The 6,951-nt window shown below is 45.3% G+C and overlaps 1 pseudogene; it reads right to left on the bottom strand.

The window, feature by feature from the left end:
- Positions 1 to 5,855: 5,855 nt before the first annotated feature.
- LOC118576826 lies at positions 5,856 to 5,943 on the bottom strand (annotated as a pseudogene).
- Positions 5,944 to 6,951: the final 1,008 nt, after the last annotated feature.

Raw genomic sequence — 6,951 nt, 5'->3', positions numbered from 1 at the left:
AAAGAATAAGCACCCATTAGTGGGTCAGAGAAATTAAATGCCTTACTGAAAGATGCATGACAAAGTATTAATATGAATTTATGCCTCATTCACAGCTTCATATACCACCTCTGTGTATATGATGTTCAATTTTATTCCTCAAACACAACCCTCTTCTCTCACCCCAGTTTCTTATTTCCTACTGTCTACCTGACAGCTCTTGGGTGGGTTCCTTCCCAGCCTGCCCTTCCCTCCTCTCCTCTCCCCTCTCCTCTCCTCTCCTCTCCTCTCCTCTCCTCTCCCCTTCCCTCTCCCCTCCCCTCCTCTCCCCTCCCCTTCCTCCCCTCCCTCTTCTTCTCTCTTTTACATCTCTCCTGGTATTGGAGATTGAATTCTCAGGGCTCCACACATCTAGTTAAACACTCTATTAATGAACTACATCCCTGAATTTATATACATTTTAAATATTTGTTTATTTATTTTGAGGCAGGAGCTCAATATGTTATAGCCCAAGAAGCCTTGAACTCACTCTGGAGCCCAGACTGTCCTTGAACTTTGTAGTGGATAGCCATCCCAGCATTGGCCAGGAAGTTCCAACCCCCATTGAGGCTTTGGTAATGGTCATGCCCACAAGGCGGAGCAGAAGGAGGAAGCTGAAGACCCAGGATGGAGAGGAGAGGGCTCTCTTGGTTCTGGGACCCTGGACGCTGGAGGTAGACCGAGCAGAGTTCTCCAGAGAACACCGCCGGATTGCGCCATACCTTTGCCAGACCCCACAACCTATCCCTTCATTTGTAAGTTACCCCTCAAAATAAACCTCCCTTTGAACTACGTGGAGTGGCCTTAATAATGTCACCAATACACCTTCAATCCTCCTGCCTTAGTTTACCAAGTAAAAGACACCCCAGGCTCTGGGGATTAGGACATGGATATCTTTGGAGGGTGTTATCTAGTTTACCACATACCTCACACTTATTATATCCAAAACTGAATTCATGATTTTTCAATATTATCCACTTAGAGAAAGACATCAGGTATCCAGGTTTACCCACATCTGTTCAATGATATGTCACTCACTGGGATAGTGATTTTCTTTTTGAGAGGGGTCTCTCTGTGTTGCCCAGGTTGCTCTTAGACTCCTGGGCTCAAGTGATCCTCTGTCCTGTTGTTCTACCAAACACACCTCATTCTAATCCCCACCAGCAATCTGATGCTTCGTTGTAGGGGTCTGCTTGGTCTCTAAGTATCTTACTACTACAATCTACCTGCCTGGTTAAGAAATAATTTTAAAGAAGAGCGAACTTGGGATTCTAGTTTCTGGTTCTTTTTGTTTCTGTGTTTTGAAACAGGGATATTACCTAGGTTAGCCTTGAACTCCCCATCTTCTTCCCTCAGCCTCCTGAACTTTGATTACAATCATGTGACATGTGAGTCACCAAAATGGCTCACTCCATCTTCCTCCTCCTCCTCCTCCTCCTCCTCCTCCTCCTCCTCCTCCTCCTCTTCCTTCTTGTCTTCTCTTTCAAGGGAGGGTCTTACTATAAAGCCTCTGCTAGCCTGGAACTTGCCATCTGGAATTACCTTGTAGGTCAAGCTAACCTCACAGTCACAGCAATCCTCCTGCCTCTGCCTCCCAAGTGCTGGCTTTACAAAGCATTACTGCCATAGCATGATAACTCGTGTGTTTTTTAAAAAGATGTATTTTTTAAAAATTTTATGTGTATGGATGTTTTGCCTGCCTGTATGTGTGTGCAGCACATGTATGTACTGCCCACAGAGACTACAAGAAGGTGTCGGATCCCCTGGAACTGGAATTATAGATGATTGTAAATTGTTATGTGCATGCTGGGAACCCAACCTGGGTCCTCTGGAAGGGCAGCCAGTGCTCTTAACCACTGAGCCATCTCTCTGTCCCCCTAGCTCATGGTTTTAATTCAAGAACACCTGCATTTTCCTGACCCTTCTTTAATTCCTTAAAACCTGGATAGAGAATTTACTCCTTTTCATCTTCTCTGGTTTATACATTAAATCTCATCAGTATGGACTAGTGTTGTGGCTCAGTGGTGGAGTGCTAGCCTAGCACACAGAAGGTCCTGTGTTTGCTCCATACCACTGGGGGACATCTTACTCCTTTTTCTATGTTCAGTCCTTGTGTTAAATAGCTTTATGTTAACTTGACACAGCTACAGTCATCAGAGAGGGAGGAACCTTAAGAAAATGCCTCCATAGCTGGTGGTGGCACATCTTTAATCCCAGCACTCAGGAAGCAGGGACAGGCAGATCTCTGTGAGTTCGAGACCAGCCTGATTTACAGAGCAAGTTCCAGGACAGCCAAGGCTATACAAAGAAACCCTCTCTCTAAAAAAATTAAAAAGAAAAAAAAGAAAAGAAAAAAGAAGAAAATGCCTCCATAAGATAGAGTCATAGACCAACCTGTAGGGCATTTTCTTAATTAGTGATTGACATGGGAGGTCCATTGTGGGTGGGGCCATGCCTGAGCCAGCGGTCCGAGATCCTATAAGAAAGCAGAGAGCAAGCCAGTAAGCAGCACCTCTCCATGGCCTCTGTACCAGCTCCTGCCTCCAGGTTCCTGTTCTGCTTAAGGTCCTGTCCTGACTCTCTTCAATGATGGACTGTGTATGATGTGGAAGTGGAAGCCAAATAAACTGCTTCCTCCCTAAGTTGTTTTGGTGATAATGTTTTATCATAGCAACAGTAACCCCAAACTAAGACAGTTTTCATGTAGGAAAATATATGTCTTGTGTGTGAGTCTATTGCATATTCAAACCCACTTCCTTAACTAGGTTTACTGTCTTTATTGTTTACTGATGTATTCTTTCCCTCACTGACTTCCTCCTTCACGCCTTCATGTCTTTGTGTTTGTTTTGGAGGGAGGATCTTACTGGTAGCCAAAGCTGCCTTAGTTTCCTGAGTGCTGGCATTACAAAGGTGTGCCAACCACACTCGGATGTATCTGGAATTTCTGAATCTTATATGTGCGCACAAATGCATGCTCACTTGTACGAGTGTGCATTTTGTGGTGTGTCAGAGTCCAGGTCCTTGGCATACCTATTAAATGTTCTGCCAGTGCATGACGTTCCCACTTCTCTGAGGCTTGCTATAGGAAGCAGGGCCACCACGAAGCGTTTGGGGCAGGGCTTTAGTCATAGCTGCATTACCAGGGTCTGTGATGATTAGTTGTTACGGTCAGTTTGGCAGGATTTAGAATTACCTAGGAGATATACCTCTCGGCCTAACTATCAAGGTTCTTCCACAGAGGTTAACTGAGGAGGAAAATACCCTGAATTAGGCAGCACCATTCACTGAGTCCAGACTGACTTAGAAAGAGAAAGTGTGCTGAACATCAGTATTTATCTTTTTCTGTTTCCTGGCTGTGGATGAAACTTGACCAGCTACCTTGAATCCCTGCTGCCATACCTTCCTTTTTGCGATGGACTGTGTGCCCTCAAACTATGATCCAAAGTAAGCTGTTCCTTCCTTAGGTTGCCCCTTGCCAGGCATTTGGTCACAGCTATAACAGCCCCCACATCTTAGTAGTCCCCCATACCTCAGCACAACTTGACTTGGTACTTCTAGCACAACTTGACTTGGTACTTCCATGGTGGAAGTACCATTCAGGCCATAAAACTTGGCACACAGACAGCACCACTGGCCAAAATGAAAACAAAGTCCTAATTCATCTAAGTGCACAGTTCTGGGAAAGTCTCTAAATGTATGTACCTTGCTTTTTGGCTTCTGTAATTCTGCTTCTGGCTAATGGTTCTTGCCAGGTCAACCCAGGATATGTTTTTTGTGCTTAAAAGTATACCCTGAGAAAGTCTCAGGCTACATTGGTATTCCAGTGTAGTCGCCAGCCAGCTAGTAAAGACTTTCTATTGGCCTTGTCCAAGTAGTCTTCTCTGGTGGATACCCTACAACAGTAACATCAAGAAAAGTGAGTGATGCAGGGTACCCCTTGAGTCCAAAGGGGCAAGGTTGTGCAAGGCCCAGCTCATCTCCTTTCACTCATCCCCAGCTCATGTTATGACTAAGCCGCTGTGCCAATAACTAGAATTTGAACTGGAACCAGCCAAGATGGTCCACACCTGTGAGCCTAACACTGAGTAGGCCAAGGCAGGAGGACTGAGAAAGAATTCAGTCAGCCTGGCCTATATAAAAAATATTTGTGGTGTAGTAGCTCCCCAGTACTGGGGAGGAAGAAGAGAGATCACCAAGTGTTCTAGTCCAGCCTGGGCTATTAGGTGAGGCACACACACACACACACACACACACACACACACACACACACACACACACAGAGAGAGAGACAGGGCACTTTGAGTGACAAAGGTTGCCTTTCAATTCCTTTCCTGCACGTTCTTTTGGTACCAGGATCTCAATTTCGGTACCCTTGCTGACATGTTTGCACAATCATCTCTTCTTTGGCGGATGATACCTACCTTCTCCTGTGTTTGCTGACCCTGTTTCATTCTCTCTTCCTTAAGTTCCTATTTCATGGCATCACCATAATGGATTAAACAACCAAGGGCTGGGAAGGATGACTTATATCCAGAATCAGCAGCATTTCACGGCTTCCTCCAAACTGAAGGGCTCTCGTGTAATCAGCCTGCTCTTAAAGGGGTGACTCATTTCCCCGAGAGCTGGCATTTTCTGCTGGCCAGCTTGTGTAAGAGGAATCCCATCTTGTTCTGCCCACATGGCAACCATGGTCACTCAGCTCCTGGGTCTATTGTGTCCACTCTGGGGGACCTAAGGACACTGGCTGACTGACCATCAGGATGAATCATCTTCTGGTTCTTGAGTGTCTCCTCTACGGCAAGTACTTTCTTGTGGGTGTTCACCTGGGCAAGTAAGACCCACGTAGCAGCCGACACAGATTTGAGACTCTAGTCCTGATCTCTTTGGTTCAATCTTCCAACATTAGTGGGTTTTTTTTATTTTTTGCTTTTGGGTACTGCAGTCTGGGGCCTCACTGATGCCAGGCAAGTGTTTTACCACTGAGCTGTACCCAGAGTGTTCCAAGTTTCCCTAGACTTCCCAGGTCGGCCTGGGACACATTCCATGGTTCAGGCAGGTCTGAAGCTTGTGATTCTCCTGCCTTAGCTACCTGAGTGGCTGGGATTGTAGACCTTCACCACTGGTTCTTCTTTTCAGTCTCTGACTAGCCTGCCACGCATTCACTATTGCTCAGGAGACTGTGTGCAAACTCCGAGCTGCTTTTCTTCCCTTGTCGAGGAAATAACCAAGAGCCCTCACTGAAGCTGCGCTCTTGGCAGAGATCTCACTTACCTGTTACCTTGTAAAGGTGTGGAGTCAGGAAGCAGCTGTCTAGTTTTTGATGGTTTTATTTTGTTTTGAGACAGGGTTTCATGTGTCGGAGCCTGACCTCAAACTTGCAATAGAACTGAGAATGACCTTGAACTTTTGACCCTCCTGTCTTTATCTTCTAAGCACAGGGACTACAGGCTTGTGCCACCATAAGTCCAGTTTTATGCAGTGTTGGAGACTGAACCCAGGGATTGTGCATGTAGGCAAGCAGTCTACTGTGTGGCAGTTCCAGCACCTCCATTTTTGATGAATACCTAAAATGGCAGCATCCTATCTGTGAAGTAGTTTTGAGTTTTCTCCTCTTTCTAAGAAAAGTTTTTTTGGGTGTGTGTGTATGTTTGACGTGTGTGCAGGCACACAGTCATTCCATGGCATGCATGTGGAGGTCAGAGGACAACTTTCAGGATTTGGTTCTCTCTTTCCACGTTGTGACTTGTCTAGATTCAACTCCTATCATCAGGCTTGTGCAACAAGTGATTTTTATCTGCTAAGTAATCTCACTGGGCAGACAGCTTTTTTGCTCCTTTTTAAATATGGAACTCTTCACGAATTTGCATGTCATCCTTGCGCAGGGGCCATGCTAATCTTCTCTGTATCGCTCCATTTTTTTTTTTTTTTTTTTTTTTTAGTATATGTGCTGCCAAAGTGAGCACTTGTTTCTCCTTTAATAGTTTTTATTGGATAGTCTCCATCTCCCCCCTCTAGGCCATAGGTATGAGTGGAGGAAGAGGTCTCAATGCAGCAGAAGTGGGTAACATGGGAGTCTTCTAGGTCAAATGTTTGTATCTTGGTGCTTTATTTACCTGTTTAGGTTCAGTCTCAAATGTCCTGTTTCCATCATACAGTGGATTGTTGTCATCTTCATGGCTTGGTAGAGCTGATAAAATACTCACAATGGGTAGGTATAGGTGTGTACTAACTCCATGTATAGTTGATTAACAGTTTCTAGAACAAGTTACTACAACTTTGGTGGGTTGAAACATTGCAACATGATCTCCTTGTTCTGGGAGTCAGAACATTATTACATTACATTACAATTGGGCTGAAATTGAGGTGTCACTAGGGCTACATTCCCCCTGGAAGCCTGTAGAAGAGAATCTGTTTCTGCCCTTCCCGGCTCCTGATGGCTGCCAGTGCTCCTTGGCTTGTGGCTGCATCTCTCCCATCTCTGTTTCAAGGTCACCGTATTCCACCGTATGACCAAAGCAACTTATAGAAGGAAGAATTTATTTGGGATTACAGTTCTAGAGGATTTAAGAGTCCATAATGGCAACAAGTGGCAGGCATGGTGACAGGAACAGAAGCCAAGAGTTCTTTGGACCTGGAAGCTGGAAGTAGAAACAGTGCATTGGGAATGGCAGACTTTGAAACCGCAAAGCCTGCACACAGTGACATACTTCCTTCCCCAACTCCTAAAGCCACCCAAACAGTGCCACCAACTGGGGACTACATGTCCATGCACCTGAGTCTATGGAGTACATGCTCATTTAAACCAACACACTCACCTTGTCTTCCCTTTTACACATGTTAAATCTCCTGCATCTTTTCTTACGTATAAGATAGGTGTGGTGGTGCACACTTGTAATCCCAGCACTCGGGAGGTTGAGGTGGGAGGATCACACA

The sequence above is a fragment of the Onychomys torridus genome, chromosome 1 (assembly GCF_903995425.1).
Source record: "Onychomys torridus chromosome 1, mOncTor1.1, whole genome shotgun sequence".
NCBI lineage: Eukaryota > Metazoa > Chordata > Mammalia > Rodentia > Cricetidae > Onychomys > Onychomys torridus.
The sequence above is the reverse complement of the archived record's forward strand: the minus strand, read 5'-3'. Positions and strand labels throughout refer to the sequence as shown.